Source organism: Cetorhinus maximus, unplaced genomic scaffold (genome assembly GCF_964194155.1).
Source record: "Cetorhinus maximus unplaced genomic scaffold, sCetMax3.hap1.1 HAP1_SCAFFOLD_547, whole genome shotgun sequence".
Classification (NCBI taxonomy): domain Eukaryota; kingdom Metazoa; phylum Chordata; class Chondrichthyes; order Lamniformes; family Cetorhinidae; genus Cetorhinus; species Cetorhinus maximus.
This window is the reverse complement of record NW_027596489.1, coordinates 161,436-185,610: the sequence shown is the minus strand read 5'-3', so window position 1 is coordinate 185,610 and position 24,175 is coordinate 161,436. Positions and strand designations below refer to the sequence as shown.

Sequence of the window (24,175 nt, the reverse complement as noted above, 5' to 3'; positions counted from 1 at the left end):
AAAGCTGGAGACTGGGTTTTCTGTTTTGGTTCCTTTTCCATTTTCCCACCTGCTAACTGACAATATTTTCCAAAATCTCATCTCAATCCCTCAATGTAAAGCGCATCATGTGCAGGGATGAGGAAATTCAGTTTTGTGGAGAGATTATAGCGACCGGGATTGTTCTCTTTAGAGCAAAGACGTTTAAGTGGAGATTTCATGGAGCTATTCGAAATAATGTGGGTGGGGGCAGTGGGGACAGGCGGCTTGATGGTGCAGATGGGGAGAAACTGTTTCCACTGACGGGGATCAGTAACCAGAGGACTGGGATTTAAAGATAGTTAAGGAAAGACAGACTTGCATTTATACAGCGCTTTTCCTGATCAGCGAATGTCTGAAACCACTTTCAAGCCAATTAAGCACTTTTTGAAATTAAAACAGAAAATACTGGAGAAACTCTGCAGGTTTTGCTTTCCACAGACACTGTCAGACCTGCTGAGTTCTACCTGCATTTAATGTTTTTATTTCAGATTTCCAATATTTTGCTTTTATTGAAGTACTTTCTGAAGGAGAGTCATTGTTTTTATGCTGGAGCACGGCAGCCAATCGCTGCTCAACAAACAACCAAAGCCAGGGACTTGACAATGCACAGATCTTATCACCTTGGTTGAAGGATAAACAGTGACCAGGACACATGACCACATCCTGCTGTCTTTAACAACTTCAGTCTGCAAGTTTTGGTGATGGTTCTGGCCAGTTTCGAACGAGGCAACTCTTCACATACGAGGTAAACATAATAACCACTGCCCTGCAGAAACAGGGGACAGGAGAAAAGCTCAATGGGCCTCACTAAAATGTTAAGCGGTGACGACATGCAGCAGCACTTTGAGTCTTTATTTTGAAGAAATGGAATTCGGCTGTTGTCTTTGGGAATGCTAGAGACAGACTGATCAACAATATCATCATCAAAAGGCACAGCTCTACAAGGGGCCCATAGTATCGATGTCAGATTTCCACAAAGAGCTTTCGAATTAATCTCAATTTCTTTGTCTCTTTCCATAACTATGATTTTTTTCTCCCTTTCAAGTCATTGTCCAATTCCCTTTTGAAAACTCGGAGTTAAGAGAAACAATACTGAAAGAGGTGCAGGAGCTGCTGCCGTGTCCATGGTCAGTGTGTGAAAATTAACAAAGATTCCCTGACTCATTGAGATGAAGCGTTGGATTCTGAATTCTTTTACAATTTTTCAAATTTTAAAAATAGTTGATTTCAAATCGAGTTTTCAGAAAACAAATGTCTATTCTGACCAATCATCTCCTCATTTTCCTCAGTCGATACCTTTTCCCAACATTTCATTGAGCAAACACGCACAGTCACCACAGAAAAAAAAACACATCATTTGAAACATTGAAATAGTGAAACACTGAAATAATGAAGTTAATAGTGGAGATGATTTCTGTATGTTACAAAGTGCAGGATGATCTGATTAACTGGCGGAGCTGGTTCGAGTTTCCCAATGACCTATTTCTGCTCCTTTGCTTCTGTTCTATTTCGATGATAATACCAGTGAAGGGAATTAGGAGCAGATGCAGGTAACGTGGTAGTGTGGCCGAGCGGTCTAAGTCGCTGGATTAAGGTTCCAGTCTCTAAGGAGGCGTGGGTTCGAATCCCACCACTGCCAAGCATTCAGATGATCTACCTTTTGTGATCTGCTGCAGCCCCATTCAAACCAACAGATCGACAGATACCAGCTCACACTAGCGGAATGTGCGGTGTTTTATTTTGATAGGAAGAACAAGGAGAGGCAATATAAATATCAGTTGCTGTGGGGAAAAGGCGGGGTGTGGAATTACAGTAGTTGAGTTGCTCTTCCAGAGAGTCAGCATGTGAACATGAATGGCTGAATGACCGTCTGATGTAGACGTCTATGATTTTATACAAACATCATTAATGCAAATCTGGGGCTTGGATTTGTGACTGAGTGGTTAGGCTGACGGGTTTTGAATGCATTGGGATCTCCACAGGTAGGCTGGAATCCTGCCAATTACGCTTCTTATCATTCCTGAATTTTACAGTGTACCTGCACAATTAATTGTCCGAATAAGTTGAATAAAAACCATCTAAAACCTCCAGCGTTCTCTCATTTCTATTCGTCTGTAAGCATTCACAAAAGTTGCAGCGAGAAATGGAACAAAAACGGAACCAGGTTGGTGTCAGGCTTGATTTCTGGGTGTTTGTCTCTCCTTCGAGACAATCCCTTGCTCTTTGTCACTCTCGGTCTATATGTCTGTGTTTGTTCCTCTGTGTGTGTCAATGTGGTTCAGTTCCCCAAGGGCATGAACATATTTTTACCATCGCAAACTTTATTCACATTAGTTTCAAATTTCACAGAGAAAAATATCAGGATGGAAGATGCGGGAGGAGTTTGCAATGTTTGGAATGAGGTGCAGCTAAAATGGGGAAGATTCAGGGAGAAGCTTTCTTCTCACTTAACACGAGATATGGAACCAGATCTGGGAGGTATTTGTGTCAGTGTAAACAGTAAAGCCTCCTTTATTTCCGCTATATTTTGCCTTGCACAGACATCTCTCTGGTTAAGGATTTGCCACCTATCACAGCCCTTCTCTCATTCCCTATCTTCAGCTCTATATTTGTTCCCGACCTGTTGCACGGGTGACATTTCCAGCTCTGAGGCAGAACTACAGCTCTCACTCCACTGATTCTGGCAGAGATGAGCGTCTTCTGTTTTTCATCAAGAAACAACTCAGACTCATTTTAACAGTTTGCACGAGGTCAGTAAATCTCCATTCCCTGACTGGGAATTAAACCTGGTCCACAACAGTGAAAGCGCTGAATCCTGACCACCATACCACCAAGAAAGCTGCTCATAAACCTCACCACTTGGCTTATCTATGCTACCTGTGCCTTTTATTTTTGTTTCAGACTTTTTTCACCAGAGACACGTTTCATAAGAACATAAGAACATTAGAAATAGGAGCAGGAATCGGCCATTCGGCCCCTCAAGCCTGCCCTGCTACTCAATAAGATCATGGCTACTCTGCCCCAGGCCTCAACTCCTCTTTCCTGCCAGCTCCTCGTAGCCCTCAATCCCAGATATTTCAAAAATCTATCTACCTCTTCTTTAAATACTCTCAGTGAGCTACCCTCCACAACTCTCTTGGGTAGAGAATTCCAAACATTCTCTACCCTCTGGGAGAAGAAATTCCTTCGCATCTCAGTTTTAAATGAGTGCCCCCTGATTCTGTAACTATGTCCCCTAGTTGGAGGTTCCCCCATTAATGGAAATATCTTCTCAACATCTATCCTGTCAACCTCCTCAGAAACCTGCACGTTTTAATAAGATCACCCCTCAGTATTCTAAACTCTAATGAATAAAGTCTTCACCTGCTTCAAAGTTCTTGATAAGTCAACCCCTTCATCCCAGGAATCAGCCTAATGAATCTCTTTTGAACAGCCTACAATGCCAATATATGCTTCCTTAAATATGGGGACCAAAACTGTACACAGCACTCCAGGTGCGGCCTCCCCAACACCCTGTACAGCTGTAACAAGATTTCCCGATTTTTAAACTCCAACCACGAGCAAAACAGGCCAAAATTCCATTTGCCTTCTTCATGACTTAAGATTGACGGGAGAATGGGGTTGAGAAACTAATCAGCCATGATTGAATGGCGGAGCAGACTCGATGGGCCGAATGGCCTAATTTCTGCTCCTATGCCTTATGCTGATGCTTATACTTGCTGCACCTGCATGCTAACATTTTGTGTTTCATGCATAGGACCCAGATCCCTCTGTACTGCACTTTTTTGGAGTCTCCCTCCATTTAAATAATATTCTGCCTTTTGATTCTTCCTACCAATGTGTATGATCTCAAACTTCCCTACATTAAACTCCACCTGCCAACTTTTGCCCACTCACTCAACCTATTTATACCCCCTTGAAGATTCTTCAAGTCCTCATCACAACCTGACCTCCCACCTATTTTTGTATCGTCAGAAAATTTGGATACATTACACTCTGTCCCCTCCTCCATGTCATTCGTGTAGATAGTAAATAATTGAATCCCTGGAACTGATCCTTGTGGCACTCCACTAGTTACGTCTTTCCAATCTGAAAATTCACGGCTCTCTGCCTTCTGTGTGTTAAATTGGGCTCTTTACATTGCAGGGTTTGTGTAGGGTAATAGGGATCACGGTCTCTCACACACGGAAAGTTTCCCCGCTACATTGCAGGGTTTGTGTAGGGTAATAGGGATCACGGTCTCTCACACACGGAAAGTTTCCCCGCTACATTGCAGGGTTTGTGTAGGGTAATAGGGATCACGGTTTCTCACACACGGAAAGTTTCCCCGCTCGAAAAGGGGTAGAAGCCTTAACAAAATTAAATGTGAGGAAAAGTTGCACCGTTCCCGTTTGTTGTTAAATGGTAACTGGATGCATCATCTCAAAACCATGTGACATTTATACTTCTCCAGGTTTCGAATGATATTCTGAAAAATGCATGGCTTGGAAAAAAGAGGGAAAGATGGGGACGGATTTGCTGTAAGGCTGTTCGTACATGTGTGAGGTGTTGAATGAGCTGCTGATGTGCTCTGTCACCTGATGATTCTAATGTTCGATCAATTTCTCTGCAGCATGGCTAAGGGTTTCAGCCAAATTGTACGTCCACAAAACAAGGTTCTGAAGTGCAATAAGACAGCACAGTTTGACATTCTACGTCGTTCTGCAAGGAGCTGCGTGTTGTTTTTGTCGTCTAGTAGTTATCAAATTTGCTTTACACGCCGAAAGTTTCCTGAATCGAAACTCAGTGAAGAACAGTAGAACTGGAAACATTTGTGGAAAATGTTCTTACCGCCATTGACAACCCGGATCTGAGTGACACTGAATGTTGATGGGGGAAAAATATTCACGGCTTCGCCTCTGAACCACCAAACTTTACAGTTAACAGCCGAACGCGCTGACCAATTGTTCTGCAGAGACTGATGCAACTTTCTGTGTTCTTTGTACAGGTACAGCCAAGTCTCTTTGAACATCAGCACAAGATTCTCACCTCTTCAAACATGTTCTGCTTTGTTGTTTTTTCAAACTATTTTTACGACCAAGTGAGTAACTTCAGACTTTGCTACATTTTTCTCCGTCTGTCATCTTGTTAGCCTATCACCTCTTATATATTATAAAAACAGAAAATGCTGGCAAAACTCAGCAGGTCTGACATAATCTGTGGAGAGGGAAACCGAGTTAACGTTTCGTGTCCGTATGACTCACCTTCAGACCTGAAAAGAAATAGAAAGTGATAGAATTTATGCTATTCAAGCTGGGCGGGGAGGGGGCGGGGAGGGGGGCGGTGTGGGGCGGGTAGAGCAGGCGAGATTGGATAGAAGGTCAGTGATAGGTGGGGGTGGAGGAGAGATTGACAAAGGTGTCATGGACACAAGACAAAGGGAGTGTTAATGGCAGTGGTCAGGGCTGAAGAAGGTGCGGATAGTGGCATAAAAGTAAGGAAGCAGAATGTGTGAATAGAAGAACAAGGGTCAACACTTTGTGAAAGAGCAACATGGAACAAGTAACAGATGGCTCTATTTTGGGCTGGGGTGGGGGGAAGTGCGGTGATTGGGGAAAAAGGATAGAAAAGAGGATAAAAGGGGGGATAAAATAATGAATAAATTAATAAAAATAAGTAAATAAAAATAAAAATACATTTTTATAGCGAGATTTTAAAAAGGGTGAAATTAGAGGAGAGAGTTCACGGTCTGAAATTGTTGAACTCAATATTCAGTCCGGAAGGCTGTAAAGTGCCCAGTCGGAAGATGAGGTGCTGTTCCTCCAGTTTGCGTTGAGCTTCACTGGAACATTGCAGCAGGCCAAGGACAGACATGTGGGCTTGAGAGCAGGGCGGGGTGTTGAAATGGCAAGTGACAGGAAGGTCTGGGTCATACTTGCAGACAGACCGAAGGTGTTCCACAAAGTGGTCACCCAGTCTCCGTTTGGTCTCTCCAATGTCGAGGAGACCACATTGGGAACAGCGAATGCAGTGGACCAAATTAAAGGGGGTGCAAGTGAAGCACTGCTTCACCTGAAAGAAGCGTTTTGGCCCTTGGAAAGTGAGGAGGAAGGCCCCTAAAGGGCCAACTGTCAGTTGTTCTTTCACAAAGTGCTGATCCTTGTTCTGCTACTCACACATTCTGCTTTCTTGCCTTTATGCCACAATCAGTATCTTTTTTCGCCCTAACCGCTATCATTAACACTCCCTTTGTCTTGTGTCCCTGACTCCTTTGTCAACCCTTCCTGAGCCCCCACCTATCTCTGACCTTCCCACTTGCTCCATCCAACCCCTCATATAACAGTATTAGCACCATCACATTTCTGCTTCTCTTTCGCTCTGAAGAGTCACAAGGACTCGAGACATTGACTCTGTTTCTCTCTTCACAGATGCTGTGTTTTTCCAACATTTACTGTTTTTAATACAGATTTCCAACATCCGCAATGTTTTAACTTAAATGAAATTGCTTCTTTTATATTGGTCTGCAGTCTCTCAGCTCTCCACATAACTTCACCATCTCAGCTGAAGGTTACCCATAGGTTCACAGGGAGGATTGAACTCACGCCCCCTGACTTACAAGTCAAGTGCTGTAACCACTGAGCTATGGAGCCACCTATTAACTTAAGCATACGGAAAATCGACCATATTCAGTAAAATAAGGTGGAGGCTGAAGTTCCAGGTGGATGACATTTGATAGACCTGGAAATGTCTGAGATGGAGAACAGGAAGTTAAAAGATGCGACATGAAAGTGGCAGAATTTGATGTGTGTCAGTTACTTTCAGTGATGAATTTCTGCCGTGTGTTGCCTTGTCAGTTTCACAGGGCCGCAGGGATGAGGTTGGTGGCACCTGGTTAAAATGAGGAATAATGAGAACTGTAGTCAGCAGGATTCAAACCTACAGGGGGAAACCCCAATGGATTTGAAATCCATCACCTTAAACATTCAGCCACGACTAACAGCAGCTTTCGAGCTCAGATGTGTTCTTGTCAAATCAGAGATGGCTGCAAAATAAGTCACTCGGCCCGTCGTGCCTATGATGGCTCTCTGGAAGAGCAACTCAACCAATACCACACCACCCCCTCCCGTTTCCCCCACAGCAATTTATATTTGTATTGCCTCTCCGCGTTTTTCCAAACAAAATAAAGTTCACAACCCGCCCTGTATTAAACTAGAATCTCCTCTTGTTCTCCGAAAGGGAATTCCTAAAGTTCCCCAAAGTGGGAATGTGACTTAAACTGTGGCAGTGCTGGGATTCGGATCCAATCCTCCAGGGACTTGAAGAAACCCAAGTCCAAATCTTCATGTTACTGGGTGGGGAAAACTTTGTTAATTAAGGGAAACAGTGCATGGATTCTGCAGAAACTCCTTCTTCAAAAGTGAATTAGACAGTGACTTGAAATAGAGAAAAAATAGGCTTATGGAGAGAGAGAAATATATTGAGACAAATTGGTTCCTCTTTAAAAAGGAAGCTGGCACAGAAGAGATAATCTAATGACCATCCAACCTGCTGTGCCATTTGATGATGACATTGTTGATCAGTCTGTCTCCAGCATTCCTAATGAGAACAGCCGAATTCCATTTCTTCAAAACAAAGACTCAAAAATGCTGTTGCGGAACTGCATTGTAGTCAGATGCATTTATCAATGGAGTTTCTGTAGTGTAGTGGTTATCACGTTCGCCTTACACGCGAAAGGTCCCCGGTTCGAAACCGGGCAGAAACTTTACCGCAACTTACACATTTAAGTAAGAGGAAAAGCTGCGTTGCTCCTTCTTGTTGTTGAATATTAGCTGAATGCAGTGTCTCACAGCCGTATTGCACTTGCTCTTCGCCTTATCTGTTGGAACTCGCCGGGTAACAGGAGAGTTGGCGATTTCTGTCTTTTTTTGTCGCTTAAGGACTCAATGACAACCCGGGACTGTGAGACAATGAATGCTGCTCCAGCTAACAACAATCGCTGTTGTCATTGGCTGAAGAAGTCGGTTGTGTTCTAGAGAAACGTGTCATTTTGTCGGAGAAAAGTGTCTCTGTTGAAAGAGGTTTGAAATGAAAATAAAAGGCACAGAAAGCATGGATAAGCCGGGCTGTAAAGCTGCAAACCTGGGGGTCTAGTGGTTAAGGTTTGGCGCTTATAAATGTCATGAGAATGATTAATATAAATATGCATTACTTCTTGATTGAAAACTGAAAACGCATATCAGTTCCGCCTGAATCAGTGGAGTGGGAGCTGGAGTATTGCATCAGCGCCGGAATTGTCACCCGTGCAACAGGCCGCGAGCAAATACAGAGGTGAAGATAAGGAATGAGAGAAGCGCATGGCAGGCTGCAAATCACTGACTATAGAGACGGTGGTTCACGGCAAAATATAGCGGTAATAGGGGAGATTTCACTGTTTACATTGACACAAACCTCTCCCAGGTCTGGTTCCGAATCTTGTGCCAAATGACAAAAAAATTCTCACTGAATTTACTCAGTCCCATGACGTCAGAGGAGCTGAACACAAGGGAAGAAGGTGGATTTTGCTGGAATGGGTTGAAGATGATAGAATGACTGTGAAGGCAGCAGCAGTGGGGATGGAAATGAAACAATTATAGAAAGTTACTTTGAAACGGTAGTTGTGATTGGTTGATCAAGAGTGATATTTTTGCCAGTTTGAACAGCAGGAAGATAAATCTGTCCCATTCCCACCCACATTTTGCACCATCATCCCTTTCGTCAGTTTCTGTCTCATGCCTTGTAACCTATCACAGTCCTTCCGTTTTGTCCTTTCACTCCCCTTCGCCTCTGGACTTGTTTTCCATCTGTTACATCTGTGACTTTTCCAACTCTGATGAAAGATCATCCAGCTGGAAGATTAACTCTCTTTCTCACTCCACAGACGCTGCCAAACCTGGTTTCATTTAATCAGGAATTTCTGTTCATTGTGACAGTTCACACAGTGGTAAGCAAAAGGTTTTCCTTGACCGGGAATTGCCAGTGAAAGCACCATATCCTCAGAACTGAACAGTCACAACTTCCAGTGAAGTAGAGGGCAATTTTAATGTAGAAACAACCAAATCGATTTTTCACAAAGTGGGAAGGAGAAAGACTCAGTTTGAGCGGTGATACTGCTGGAGCAATGGAGAGCTGGGGATCACCCATGGAAGCTGCAAAGTTTTCAGGAATAATGGCGCCTAGCGTGGGGCTCAAATAGATGGCCCCGGAGTTTAGAGTTTCATGCTCTATCGATTGAGCTAACCGGACCAGCATTTAAAGCCGTTCATATTCCAAAATACATCATTAAAAATCCTGATTTCCAGTTGGTGTCTCAGCTTGTTCTGAGTTTAACTCATGTGAATAAAGCTTGTGATGATAAAAATGTGTTCATCCCCTTGGGGAACTGAAGCACATTGACACAAACAGAGGATGACAGATAGACATTTACACCGAGGGTGACAGAGGCCGAAGGAGAGGCAAACACCAAGAATGCAAGGGCGACACCAACTTGGCCAATTATTGTTCATTTCCAGACTCCAAATTGAGTAAATGTTTGCAGATGAATGGAAATGAATAAACGCGGAAGGGAAGCAGGTAAAGTACACGGGAATGTTGGAAGGTTTTTATTCAATTTAACCAATAACTAACCCTGGAGGCATCTAAAGGAAGATGTGCAGTTAGCCAGACTCAAACCTGCTTCGGGAGACCCCAATGGATTTCAAGCCCATTACTTTAAACACTTGGCCCCAACTACAGGCCTTACGGTGATTTTAATGTTGTTCATATAACATCCCCGAACGGTTCTAGCAGCGATAGAGAGCATTTGGCTCCACATCTTCCCGGTCACCCTGCAATTTACACTGACTCTCCTTGTTCTTCCTACCAAAATGAACATCTTAAAAGGACACCGACTTCGAGCCGATTCTGAGATGATGTGACTGAAAGGGCAGCACACACAGGAGACTGGAGTCTAAACCCAACCCCCTGAGACCGCTCGGCCATGCTATCTCCACTCAATGCACACTAACCATTGCCTTGAGTGGTGTTTGCACTGAATTACAACATAACCAACATAACCAAGATAGTCCATTTTACCTCCCGAGCCCATCATAGTATCAGGTTCAAAGTTACCCCAGAGATAGAGGCCATTCAGCCCGTGTCATAGCAACATAGGGCTCAGGAACAGGAGCAGGAATAGGCCATTCAGCCCTTTGAGTCTGTTCTGCTGTTCAATAAGGTCATGGCTGATTTGGTTGTGGGCTCAACTCCAATTTCCTGTCAGCCCGCCATAACCCTTGACTCCCTTGTCTATCAAAAATCTGTCTAAGTCTTCCTTGAATAAATTCAATGACTCAGCCTCCATTGCTTTCTGGGAAAAATAATTCCACAGACTAACAACCCCCCGAGAGAGAAAAAGAAACTTCTCATCTCCGTCTGAAAAGGGAGACCTCTTACTCTTCTAGAAACTAACTCGCCTGGTCCCACTCCCTCGCCTTTTCCCCGGAGTCCTGGATTTTCTGTCCAATCCTCTCTTGAAATCCACGATTGAACCTGCCTCCCCTACACTCTCAGGTAGTGCATTCCAGATCCTAACCACTCGCTGTGTAACAGAGAAACCCCTTTAGAATTATTGGCTTCGGGACAATCAGAATATTTGGTAACAGACAAAACACTGAAAGTTTCAAAGGGAGACGGCAACTGTTGTAGGAGAGCTGGTTCCGGTAACATGGATGTGTCTGCAGTGGGTGGGATCAGGCAGTTTCCATGTATCCACAATGAATGTCCCAAATTTAATTTTGGGAGAATGAAACTGACAGAGAACAATTGGCATTCTGGTAGCAGCAATCTGAAGCTTTAACTCACTGACCCCCTGCTTTAAGGGATCTCTAAGAGTCAACTTTCATCAGTCTCTGTTACACAATTGATCAGTGCACTCAGCTGAGAACTGAAAAACATCGGTGGTTTGAGGCCACCCAGGGGCGAATCCGTCGTCGTTTTCTCCCCATCAACATTCATTACCACACAGGTCTGGCTGGCTCTGTGGATCTGAAACTACAGGAAAATATCGCCCAACGTTGCAAGCTCGACTTTTACCCACTGAGTTCCCGCATCAATCTTCATATCTGAACATTCATTTCAAAGAATATTCTGAATATTCATTTTAAAGAAAATAAACGATCATGTACCTCCATCTAGCCAAATAGAAATCGATGAAGTTATTGGATCAAACAAACGCATCAAGTTTTCTCTCTTCCTCAGCTCCACAGTGAGTGAGACAGGGAAATGCAGCAATTATGCAGCCCAACACTCTCCAATCAGCCGCTGCCAGAAGAAACATTTTTTTAAAACTGTTATTATTTTGCTGAATTTTATTATGAGAAAGAGTGAAGAATCAGGGAGGTGGTGGCTTAGTGGTATTGTCACTGGGCTAGTAATCCAGAGACACAGGGTAATTCTTTGGGGGCCAGGGTTGGAATCCCACCTGGAATTGAAAGTCTAATGGTGACCATGGAACGATTGTCATAAGAACTCATCTGGTTCACTAATGTCCTTTAGGGAATCAAGAATGACACCAACCTGGTTCTGTGTTTGTTTTATTTTCCAGTGCTAGTTTCATGACAGTTTTCGTGAATGAACGGAAATATGAAAACTCTCGAATGTTTGGTTGGAGTAGATTCAATTTAACTGATAATTAACTCTGTAGACAGCGAGTTAAAACCAGGGAAAATGGGAAGCGGAAAACCCCAATGGATTTGGACTCCAACGCCTTAACCACTCGGCCACGATGACTGGTCCTCTGCACAGTTTAATATTGTTGGTATAAAATCATAAATGCCTACAGCAGAAAAGGAGTAAATTCGGCCCATCGTGTCCGTGTCGGCTCTCTGGAAGAGCAATTCAACTAATTTCATAATCCCACCTTTTTCCCACAGCAATTTATATCGACCCTGTCCCTCCTCGTCCTTCCTGTAAAAATGAAACACCCGCATACATACCCCTAAATAAAATTTGTGCTGGCACGTGTTCGACCTGCTGTTCAAACGGCTCATGTACAACTTACAATTTCCTAAACCCACCAACCTCATCACTGCGGCTCCTGTGAAACTGACAACGGAACACACGGCAGACATTCATCACTGAAAGTAACTGACACACGTCAAATTCTAAACGCTTCCATGCTGCAGCTGTTTCTGCTTCTATCCCTGCCTCGCCTCCATCTCCCTGTGCCCGTTAAACTCCCAGGTCAATTAATTGCTTGATGCAGGCAAAGTCAGTTCACGAACCCAATTTTTCCCTGGAAAGCAGGGACAAGGAATGTAAGACACGAGGCTTTGAGTTGGGATGGGTTGACAGGAGCTCATTTTCCTGATTGTCCGAGGTAGTGATTGCAATAATGTGCACAGTGTCAATTATCCACAGCCAGACTCTCCTTCCAATCTTGTGCACCTTGTTAAGCTTTGAAACTGTTAATATTTTCACACTGGATTTCAATGTGAAGAAAGCGGAGCTGGGAGGAGTTTATGTTGTTCAGTCGATGTACTGCAAGAAGGTACACAACAGGCTCATGATAAAAGTGCCTATTTTGAAAGGGATGCTCCATCTCCATATCATTATGGTTATCCAGAAGCCCTGTAAAAGGTGCAAGAAAGATTTACTGGAGTGATGCCAGAACTGAAAAGTTATAACATTCAAGAACGATTGAACAGGTTAAACAGGTTTTCTCTGGAAAGCAGGGTGAGGGATGACTTGATCGAAGCTGTTAATATTAGAAAAGTGTTTGGAAGATGTTTCCACTTGCGGATAGACAAGAATCAATATAACTTAGTCACCAATAAATCCAACGTCCATTTCAGAAGCAAAATCTTTGACCAGAGATAAAGGCTGAAAATGATAGAAATACTCGGAATATCTGGGAATTTCGGTGGATTGAGAGTCAGAGTTACGTTTTCAGGTCTGTGCACTGACTCAGTACAACCCTGCTGAAAAGTCACACACCTGAGAGGAAAAATATGTCCCTCTCCGCTGACGTTACCAGTCCTGTTTCGAATTCCAAAATGTCATGTTTTTATTTCAGATTTACAGCATCGTTTTTCTCTTTTCCTTGGATGAAAATGTAGAACACAATTCCAGAAGAATTTGAGATCCAAGTCTGAGCTGCACACTCCTGGGTAAAGTCAAACGTTGAAAACATTATTCACCAGCTGAATGTGGAAATGATTCACTTGATCATCTGATGAGTTGACACAGCAGCAGTCACATCTGATGGAGATAATTCTGGTAGTTCTTGTGTGCAAAGTTTGGTCACCAGTCACCAGAGGCTTTAAAAGTTCAAAAGATTTAAGCCGCAATAGGCACATTCTTACTGGCAAGACGGAGTTTAAATGTTGAGTGTGTGGAAAGAAAAATAATTTCTTTGCCTCACCTGCAAAGAATCCAGTGAATTGACATCTAGCTGTAAGGGTTTGTTCTGTTGTTAATTGCACCCAGGACAGAAGTGTGGTAGAGGCATGTGCACTTTGTTATCTCAATTGATATAATAATTTAATATGTTGACCCTAAATCTCCAGTCATTATCGGATCATTAAACAGTATCGGCTTCTAATGGCGGAGCTGTCACCCAGCATTCACAGCGGGAAAGAATATGCCTGATACAGTTCTGCTGAAGGGCCATGAGGGCTCGAAACGTTGACTGATTTCTTCTCCGCCGATGCTGCCAGACTTGCTGAGTTTTTCCAGGTAATTCTGTTTTTATTTTGTTTTGGATTTCCAGCATCCGCAGTAGCTTTTAGCTTTTTGTTTTTATCTGCCTGATACAGAGTTCGGCGTTCGGCGCATGCAAATTGCGTAGTGTTATTGTACATGCGCATTGTTGTCTCCTACCTGCGCATGCGTGGTTCTGTCTTGTGACCAGAGCAGCAGAGAGCGGTAAGCAAATGGCGACAGCAGCAGAGCAACAGAGTTAGTGGGTGGGCGGGAGGAATGGTGCCAGCGGAGTGGGCAGGGAGGTTTCATAAACACTTGTTGCAGGCCGCAGAGCCTTAATCAGAAACTATCGGCCCCATGTTTGCAGTGAACAGACCGGAAATGGCTGGGTCTCTCCCTCTGCTCGGCCCGGGGGAGCGGCTGTGTAGCAGGGCGCATGCGCGGTTATCCTGGTCCAGGTAGCAGGAGGAGCGAATGTTGTGCATTTCTATCCTGAACTCTCAGGGATGGATTTTGGAAACTCCTTTTACAGGGGGTTAGAAGGGGAGAATTTACACACAGCAAACTCAAACCAAGAGGAATTTTTATCTCTTGCAATTTCTATCCTGCACTGACAGTGATGGATTTTTTTTATAATCTCCTTTTTACAGGATGTAAAATGGGAAGGATTTACAGATGGGAAACTGAAACCAAACATCACATCAAGATCCAACAGAGTCACTCGATTCATCAGCCTCTGACTGTGAGCATTGAGTTCCAGCTCACTCAATCACTCACTGTGTAATTTTTTTTTCCTCACTCCCCCACCACCACCCCACCCCCCGCCCTGCAGATCTTTCCTCAAATCTTAAATCTGTGTCTGTAATCCTTTTATGATCAACTAATGTGAACATCATTATGTACCTTATCTCAACCTATCATAAACTTATACACCTCCATAAAATCTCCCCTCAACCTACTTTGCTCCAAGGAGAACAACACCAGTTTCTCCAAACTAACCTTACAACTAAAATCCCTCATCCCTCGAACCATTCTGGTTAATCTCCTCTGCACCCTCTCAAGGACCCTCACATCCTTCATAAAGTGAAGTGATCACTGGTTTGCACAGACCCAGATGTTCCGTGCCCATGTGTGTGACACCATTACACATCAACAATTACACGGCGAAATCATCCCGCACCCTGGGCGTTTCCTCAGCTGGAAGATTTTTATCTGATTCCAGTGCTTCTGATATCTTTCCAGCTGCAGGACCCAGCAGGACATTTTAAATTTAAAAACTGTATTCTTTCAGAGTTGAGTATTTTTGACTATTCATCTGCAGTTGAGAGCTTTTAGTGCTGTGCTCTGTTATCTGTTTCATGGCTCTAGGGTTGGTGTGGTTCCTTTACTGTGGATCTGAATCCATGTCCATCTATTGCTCTTTTTCATCCTCTGCCCTCCCTGATCACCTCTCTGCCATTTTCTAACTTTCTCTGTCACTAATTACGAGTGTATTTTAACTATGTTTAGGATTTTACTGTTCCTTCTGCCAACTGTGTCTAAATGAGGTTTCCACTGCTGCCCATCCCCTGACCATGTGCTGCTGGCTTACCAGCTTTATCTTCCCACAGTATCTTTCAGGAATTGTTTTTCCTGTGCTACAGTCCATTTCTCTTCCACTTTAGTGCCTGTGTTGACCATCAAATTCTTCCCACCCTGAAATGGTAAATCATTAATTCTATTGTGTAACGGAACGTACCAAGGTGTTTCACAGAAGTGTTAGAAAGCAACATTTGGCACTGAGCCACATGAAGAGATATCAGGGCAGATGTACAAAAGTTTACTGAAAGAGGAAGGTTTTATGGATTATCTTAAAGGAGGAAAGTGAGGTGGAGAGGTTTAGGGAGGAAGTCCCGGAGGTTGTGGCCCTGGCAGCTGTTGGGGGAGACACGAAAAGTGGAGCAGTCAAAATCAGGAATGCTGAGCAGGTCGGAATTAGGGAAGTGTAGATATCTCAGAGGGTTGTGATGCTGGAGGAGATTACAGAGGTAGGGAGCGAGAGACCATGGAGGGATTTGAAAACGAGGATGAGAAATTTAAAATTGAGGGTCTCCTTAACCCACAGGCTTTGTAAGTCGGTGGATACAGGGGTGATGGCTGAACAAGACTTGGTGCGAGTAAGCAGAGTTTTGTATTACAGGGAGGTTGAATGTGGGAGGCTGGCCGGGAGTCTCTTACGATAGTTACGTCTAGAGGGAACAAAGGAATGGATGACAGATTGAGCAATTACATACAGGGCTATGCGGCTAGTGTGGGAAAGGACTTTGATCGGATTGAATGGCAGAGCAGGCTCGACGGGCTGAAGGGCCTACTCCTGCTCCTATGTCCCTATGAATGTCTGGTTCAGCCTCAGACAGTTGTCAGGGAGAGCGATGGAGCTGGTGGTCAGGGAGTGGAGTTTGTAGCGGGGACTGAAGACAAAGGCTTCAGACTTCCCAATATTGAAATGGAGGAAATTTCTGTTGATCCAGACAAGTCAGCATGATGTGTGACTAGGAAGGGATCTTGGAGATGATGGTGTTCACATACACCTGCGACCCTGTTCCTTTAGGTGGTGGAGGTTGAGGTTTCTGGAGACTTTGTCAAAGTTCTTGTTATGTTGTAGGTATCCCTTGACACCCTGCCTCTCCCACTTCTGTCTCCCTCTCCTCCCTTGTAGGCCAGAGTCTTGTGTAGGCCCAGACTGGGTGGCAGGTTCCATTCCCTGAAGTATATTAGTGAACCAGTTGAGTTTTTATGACAATCCAGCAGCTTTCATGGTCACTTTTTTCTCGTGCCGGCCCCACAAATTCCCAGATTCATTCAGCTCAATTTCACAACCTGTCTTTGTGTTTTTGTGGGTTCTCTCTCACTCCTTTTTTTCTGTTTTAAATCAGTTTCACAGGGTATTAGAAGGGGAGGATTTGCAGTCAGGAAACTGAAACCAAACATCACATCAGGATCTATTGAAACCTAAATATCATCGGATTTTGAACATGGAAGGAAAAGGCACCGTTCACAATAGGGAGATACCGTGGAAATGTGGGGATTGTGGGAAGGGATTCAGATACCCGTCTAAGCTGGAAACTCATTGCCGCACTCACACTGGGGAGAGGCCATTCACCTGCTCCCAGTGTGGGAAGGGATTCAGTCAGTCATCCAGCCTGAAGACCCACCAGCGAGTTCACACTGATAAGAGGCCTTTTAAATGTTCAGACTGTGGGAAGTGCTGGAAAGGGTCTGAGGAACTGACGCGTCATCAGTGTGTTCACACTGACAAGAGACCGTTCAGGTGCTCACATTGTGGGACTGGATTCAGATGTTCATCTCATCTCACAGGACACCAGCGAACTCACTCAGGGGAGAGGCCGTTCACCTGCTCTGAGTGTGGGAAGGGATTCACTACCTCGTCCAGCCTGCTGAGACACCAGCGAGTTCACAGTGATGAGAGGCCCTTTCAATGTCCAGACTCCGGCAAATGCTATAAATGCTCTGGGGCGCTGATGTGTCATCAACGCATTCACACTGACGAGAGACCATTCAGGTGCTCTCACTGTGGGGCTGGGTTCAGGTGGTCATCTCAACTCACTGTACACCAGCGAGTTCACACTAGGGAGAGACCGTTCATCTGCTCCGAGTGTGGGAAGGGATTTACTAAGTCATCCAGCCTGCTGACGCACCAGCGGTTTCATACTGGGGAGAGGCCGTTCATCTGCTCCGAGTGTGGAAAGGGATTCACTCAGTCATCCGATCTGCTAACACACCAGCGAGTTCATACTGGGGAGAGGCCGTTCAACTGTTCCGGGTGTGGGAAGGGATTCACTTGCTTATCCCATCTGCTGAGACACCAGCGAGTTCACACTGAGGAGAGGCCATTCACCTGTTCCGGGTGTGGGAAGGGATTCACTCGCTTATACCATTTACAGAGACACCAGCGAGTTCACAAGTAACTACACTGATTAGATGTTGTTGTGAAATCACATCCAGGACTGAACCATGTTCATTGGGGGCTCTTTCTGCTGATGTTAATAAACTCCAGGTCAGATATCGGGAGTAATATTCTGAATAAAAGTCAAATAAATCAGCTTTGTGTTAAACTCAGCGTGTATCAAGTGTTTTTAATCTCTCAGACACAAGTTAGTTCCCTTTGAAGGGCTCTTCCTCACCCCTGTCTCCTCTATCGTCACCTCCAACAACAAGTGTGAGGAGCTCATGGGGCAGAAAATTACGCTCGGTGGGTGAGTGTCCCGACGTCATTGCGCAGTCCCGCAATATTTCACCAACAATTAAGAAGCCTGTAAGGCCAATAAAAAGTTAATTAAATTCAAATTTACACTGCCCATCGAACCTAATGGTTGGCGGGCGGGCGAAAAGGCCAAGCGGCCTTTACCTTTTTCAGGAAACCTCATCCACGGGCGGGACGAGGTCGCCTGAAGCAAATCAAATTTTACACTTGAATTAAAAACATGAAACAAAAACAGAAAATGCTGGAAAAACTTAGCAGGTCCAACAGCGTCTCTGGAGAGACAAACAGAGGTTTGCTTCTTTGCAAAAGTATTTTGCAGTATTTTGCTTTATTGTATTTAATTCACTGCCACTTCTCTTCCAGGAATACCTTGAAGAAGTACTGCTCTGCAGTATTTTGCTTTTATCTTATTAATTAAAAACATGTCCCTGCTCATGTGACAGAGTGACATGAGGGGACATGTTTCATAACATGTATAAAATCTTTAATATATATTTTTTGAAATCATTCCATCTCCCTGAGACAGCTCTGTGCCTCAGGGAGATTATGTAGCTCACTCTCGCATGCATGCACAAAGGTCACACTCGCCCAGCTCGCACTCCACCCCCCGCCCGCACAGGCAGCGCTGAGCACTGCTGCTCACGTTTCACACAGCGCAGGCCTTAATTGGCCCCCAGCATGAAATTGCCTTCCGGGCCTGATTGCAGGCAGTGGTCAGCTTCCCGACTGCCCCAATCGCCCCCGCCGAGCCCGCACGCCAAGGGCAAAATTCTGCCCATGGAGCTTCTTTGTCACTAAGATTGAGACAATCCAATCAGCTGCCTCTGCTGCTTCCCTCCCTTCCACCCCTTCCACTAGCCCACCGGGACAAACTGTCTGTAAAGATCCCCCTTGTCTGAGCCCTGAACTCACATCTTTCTCCAGTTTCTCTCCCACCTCCCCTCATGACCTCTCAATGCTCATCTTGTCCATGAGACCCACTTTCTGCTGTACTGACCCCACTCTCACTGAACTACTGATCATCCAACTTCTCCATGTTAGCTGATATTATTCACAGTTTTGTCTCTCTCTCTTCTGGTACAGTCCTTCTCACCTTTAAATCCACCGTCCGGACCAATCCTAAAAACAGGATCTCTCTTTGCCCCTCCTATTTCTCATCTACATGCTGCCACTAGGTGGCATCATCCAAAAGCACCGTGTTAGTTTTCACATGTACACTGACAACATCCAGCTCTACCTCACCACCATCCCTCTCTCTTCCTCCACTGTTACTAAATTATCAAACTGCTTATCCCACACCAAGTACTGGATGAGCTGAAAATTCCTCCAATTAAAAATTAAAGACAAAAGCCATTGTCTTCAATCACTACTACAAATTCTATCCCATAACTACTGACACCATCCCTATGAGTTATCATAGGGATACATTGTCCTATGTTTATCAAGCCAGGAATCTTTCTTCCTAAACAAGGGAGAGAGAGAGAGCTATTTCTGTAATGTTGAATAAATTTCTCAAGATTATGTAAGGTTAATTAGACAGTGATTTCTCACAGATCTCCCCACCTTGAGAAGGGAATATCCTTATTGATTTCTCACAACTGATTTCTGACTAACCTCACTGTTTCAAAGCTCCGAGCTTGTTTCCCTAATTTCTTGATGACAAACCATAGATAACATACTAAAGCGACTAGAATTATCAGAATCAGCAAAACAAACCTTTGAGCTGCCACCAAGAATAAATGTCAAACCTTTTCCACTAAATGATAACTATCGACTTACATTCATCCTCCCCATCTGATGATCATCTCACACAATTCTAAATTATTGACATGTCATAAATACATCTGGTTCAAACAAAAGTTCATGCATGGACTGTAAATATTATCCAGCTCTCTATTCACCTGCATCCACCTTGTGGATATTTTCAAAATGCAGATTCTATTTCCCTCTTCAAATTAATTTGATTCGCTTTGATATGTTCAATGTGTTTGAATCTTTCCTGAATGTTTGAAAGACACTTTTCTATGGAATATGTGTTACTGTCTTGATAATTTAAAAAGTTGTTTCATTCCACTGGCCACATGAATCACTCATGTTCTGTTTTTTTTTATTCATTCATGGGATATGGGCTTCACTGGCTGGGCGAGCATTAGTTGCCCATCCCTAGTTGCACTTGAGAAGGTGTTGAGGCAAACAGAACTGCAGAGAGTACTCCAAATGGGACCTAACTAATGCTTTGTACAGCTCCATCATAATGTGAATGCTCTTGCATTCAATGCATCAACTAATATGTCAACAATGTTTGACACAAGCTGATTTATTTAACCTTTATCCAGAATACTAGACTCCAGCCCAGTTACAAGGATTATTAACATCAGCAGAAACAAATCCCAACTGTCAAAAAGAGCATGGTTCAGTTCTGAATGTGATTAACAGCAACAATAACAGCAGAATCCAACCCTGGGAGTCACTTGTGAATACACCGGTGTGTCTGCAGGGTGGATAAATGACTGAATCCCTTCCCACGCATGGAGCAGGTGAACAGTCTCTCTCCAGTGTGAACTCGCTGGTGTGTCAGCCGGAGGGATGGGTGAATGAATCCCTTCCCACACACGGAGCAGATCAATGGCCTTTCTGCAGTGTGAACTCGCTGGTGTGTCAGCAGATCCATTTTGCTTTTATAGCTTTTCACACAGTCGGCACATTTAAAAGGTCTCTTTTCAGAGTGAACACGTTGATGTGAAGTGAGCTGGGTTAGTTGAGTGAATCCCTTCCCACACTTGGAGCAGTTGAATGGTTTCTGTCCAGTGTGAACTTGCTGGTGTGTCAGTAGAATCTTTCTGCTTTTAAAGCACTTTTCACAGTCAGAACATTTAAAAGGTCTCTTGTCAGAGTGAACAAGTTGATGTGAAGTGAGGGTACTTATCTGAGTGTATCCCTTCCCACAGTCAGTGCAGGTGAACGGCCTCTGCCCAGTGTGAACTCGCTTGTGTGTCAGCGGGTTGGATAACTGAGTGAATCTCTTCCCACACTCAGAGCAGGTTAATGGCCTCTCCCCAGTGTGAACTTGCTGGTGTATCAGCAGATTCCTTTTGCTTTTAAAGCTCTTCTCATATTCACAACACATAAAAAGTCTCATGTCTGAAGTGTTTGAGGTGAGGTGAGGTGGGTTAGGAGAGTGAATCCCTTCCCACACTCAGAGCCGATGAAAGGCCTCTCCCGATTGTGAGTGCGCTGATGAGTTTCCAGCTCAGATGGGGATCTGAATCCCTCCCCACAGTCCCCACGTTTACACGGATTCTCCATGGTGTCGGTGTCCCCGTGTCTCTCCATGTTGGACGATCAGTTGAATCCTTGTCCACACACAGAACACTTGCACAGTTTCTCCCCGTTGTGCATGGTGAGATGTTTTTTTCAGATGGTGTAACAGGTTAAAGCTCCTTCCACAGGCAGTTCACTGGAGCACTCTCACTCGGGCGTGTCTGTGTCTCAGTGCATTTCCAGTCACACTGACGTTTGAAATCTTTTCCCACAGACAGAAAAAACAAATATTTCTCCTTCCACAATCAAAGATCAATGATATTCAGGTCCAACGTCGGGAATTATAGACCAGTCAGCCTGACATCGGCAGTGGGTAAAATTCTAGAGTCCATTATAAAAGATTTAATAGCTGAGCACTTGGTAAACAGTGGCAATATGGGACAGAGTCAGCATGGATTTACGAAAGGGAAATCATGCTTGACAAATCTACTGGAATTTTTCGAGGATGTAACGAGTAGAGTTGATGAGGGGGAGCCAGTGAATGTGGTTTATTTGGACTTTCAGAAGGCCTTCGACAGTGTCCCACATAAGAGATTAACATGCAACATTAAAGCACTTGGGATTGGGGGTTGTGTATTTATGTGGATAGAAAACTGGTTGGCAGGCAGGAAACAAAGAGTAGGAATAAACAGGTCTTTTTCCAAATGGCAGGCAGTGACGAGTGGGGTACCAAAGGGATCGGTGCTGGGACCACAGCTATTCACAATATATGTTAATGATTTAGATGAGGGAACTAAATGTAATATCTCCAAATTTGCTGATGACACAAAGCTGGGTGGGAGGGTAAGCCGTGAGGAGATTGCAGAGATGCTTCAGTGTGATTTGGACAATCTGAGTGAGTGGGCAAATGCATGGCAGATGCTGTATAATGTGGATAAATGTGAGGTTATCCAATTTGGTAGCAAAGACAGGAAGGCAGATTATTACCTGAATGGCTATGAATTGAGAGAGGGGAATGTGCAACGAGACCTGGGTGTCTTCGTACACCAATCGCTGAAGGTAAGCATGCAGGTGCAGCAGGCAGTAAAGAAGACAAATGGCCTTCATAGCAAGAGGATTCGAGTAAGGGGCAGGGGTATGTTGCTTCTATTATTCAGGACCTTGGTGAGACCACACCTGGAATATTGTGTGCAATTTTGGTCTCCTTCTCTGAGGAAGGATGTTCTTGCTATAGAGAGAGTGCAACGAAGGTTTACCAGATAGGTTCCTGGGATGGGATGGCGGGACTGACATATAAGGAGAGATTGAGTCGGTTAGGATTATATTCGCTGGAGTTCAGAAAAATGAGGGGGGGAATCTCCCAAAAACCTATACAATTCTAACAGGACTAGACAGGGCAGATGCAGGAAGGATGTTCCCAATGGTGGGGGAGTCCAGAACCAGGGGTCACAGTCTGAGGATATGGTGTAGACCATTTAGGTCTGAGATGAGGAGAAATTTCTTCACCCAGAGAGTGGTGAGCCTGTGGAATTCGCTACCACAGGAAGTACTTGAGGCAAAAACATTGCATCCTTTCAAGAAGGAGTTCAATATAGCTCTTGGGGCTAAAGGGATCAAAGGATATGGGGAGAAAGCGGGAGCAGGCTATTGAGTTGGATGATGAGCAATGATCATGTTGAATGGTGGAGAAGGCTCGAAGGGCCGAATGGCCTACTCCTGCTCCTAGTTTCTACGTTTCTATATTTCGATGTTTCTTGGTGAATCGAGTGACACTGTCGGATCTTGATGTGATATTTGGTTTTAGTTTCCTATCTGCAAATCATCTCCCTCTTGTACCCTGTAAAAGGAGTTTACAAAAATCTTCATTGTAAGTACAGGATAGAAATTCAAAACAGAAAATTCGAGTTTCTTTGGTACATTCTTCACCCAATCATTTGGACCAATCAAACTGAAAGAAGTTCAAATCAGCAACAAAGTCCCGGTAATAGCAAAGGGAACATTCCCAACTAAACCAGGATGTTGTTTCCAGTGTCTACGAGACACTCTGTACCCTGAGGTGCCCACTGGATGTGGAAGGTATCAAGCGTACCGGTGGACACCGCATGTTCCCTCTCCAGGGACACCCGGGCAAGGACAGGACCACAGAAGAGAGGTCGGCAGCCAGTGTGACCACCCCCATGTGTGTCACCCATCCTGGATCTAGAAATTCTTGTTTTAAACAGACCCATGAACAGTTACAAGAGAAGATTCTCTGATTTATCCACCCCCCCTCCCTCCCCCCACCCCACCCCCCCGCCCTTTACACTGGGCGGCCAGAGATTAGGATTGTGGGGCTGAAGTATCGCCAGAGGTTGAGGATCAGCACCTCTCACCCTGAATATGTAAATGGCCCATGGACTCACTCACTGTTACATCCACAAGATATCCGCGCATGCGCCCTACTACCTACTGAAATAAGATGGCGGCCGTTACCCTGGGTCTGGGTCTCGGGGATAAAAATAAAAAAACTCAATAAAATTAGAGATGAAATGATAGAGAAACCTGAATGTAACAGAACATCCATTATCCACCGGAAAGATGGGGAGTGGGAATTGTCCATCTCAGTATCATCAATAGATACTTAATGAGGGGACATTATTCTCTGTGTCTTTCCCGGACCTGGAGATGGAAAAGGGGCAAATGAATGAACTTTAAACATCTCGTCCACTTGGCACAGAAACTGTCTGAAACTCAGAATAGAAATCACATGGAACAAAATACTGACAAATACTCAACTGTTGGCTAAAAATAAATAAAAATATACGTTGGGGGAGACGGTTCCACAGTGGGAAACAAAAACAGAATTACCTGGAAAAACTCAGCAGGTCTGGCAGCATCGGCAGAGAAGAAAAGAGTTGACGTTTTGAGTCCTCATGACCCTTCAGCAGAACT

General features: G+C 44.3%; 2 non-coding genes and 1 pseudogene across 2 annotated transcripts; all 3 read left to right on the top strand.

The window, feature by feature from the left end:
- The first annotated feature begins 1,578 nt into the window (after positions 1-1,578).
- trnal-aag (transfer RNA leucine (anticodon AAG)) lies at positions 1,579-1,660 on the top strand. Its single transcript has one exon. It is a non-coding gene; the product is annotated as a tRNA-Leu (tRNA).
- A 6,029-nt stretch (positions 1,661-7,689) lies between these two features.
- On the top strand, positions 7,690-7,762 carry trnav-uac (transfer RNA valine (anticodon UAC)). The gene has a single exon. It is a non-coding gene; the product is annotated as a tRNA-Val (tRNA).
- Positions 7,763-13,949: 6,187 nt separating this feature from the next.
- The window catches only part of LOC144674055 (uncharacterized), a 96,004-nt pseudogene continuing 85,778 nt past the window's right edge, over positions 13,950-24,175 (top strand).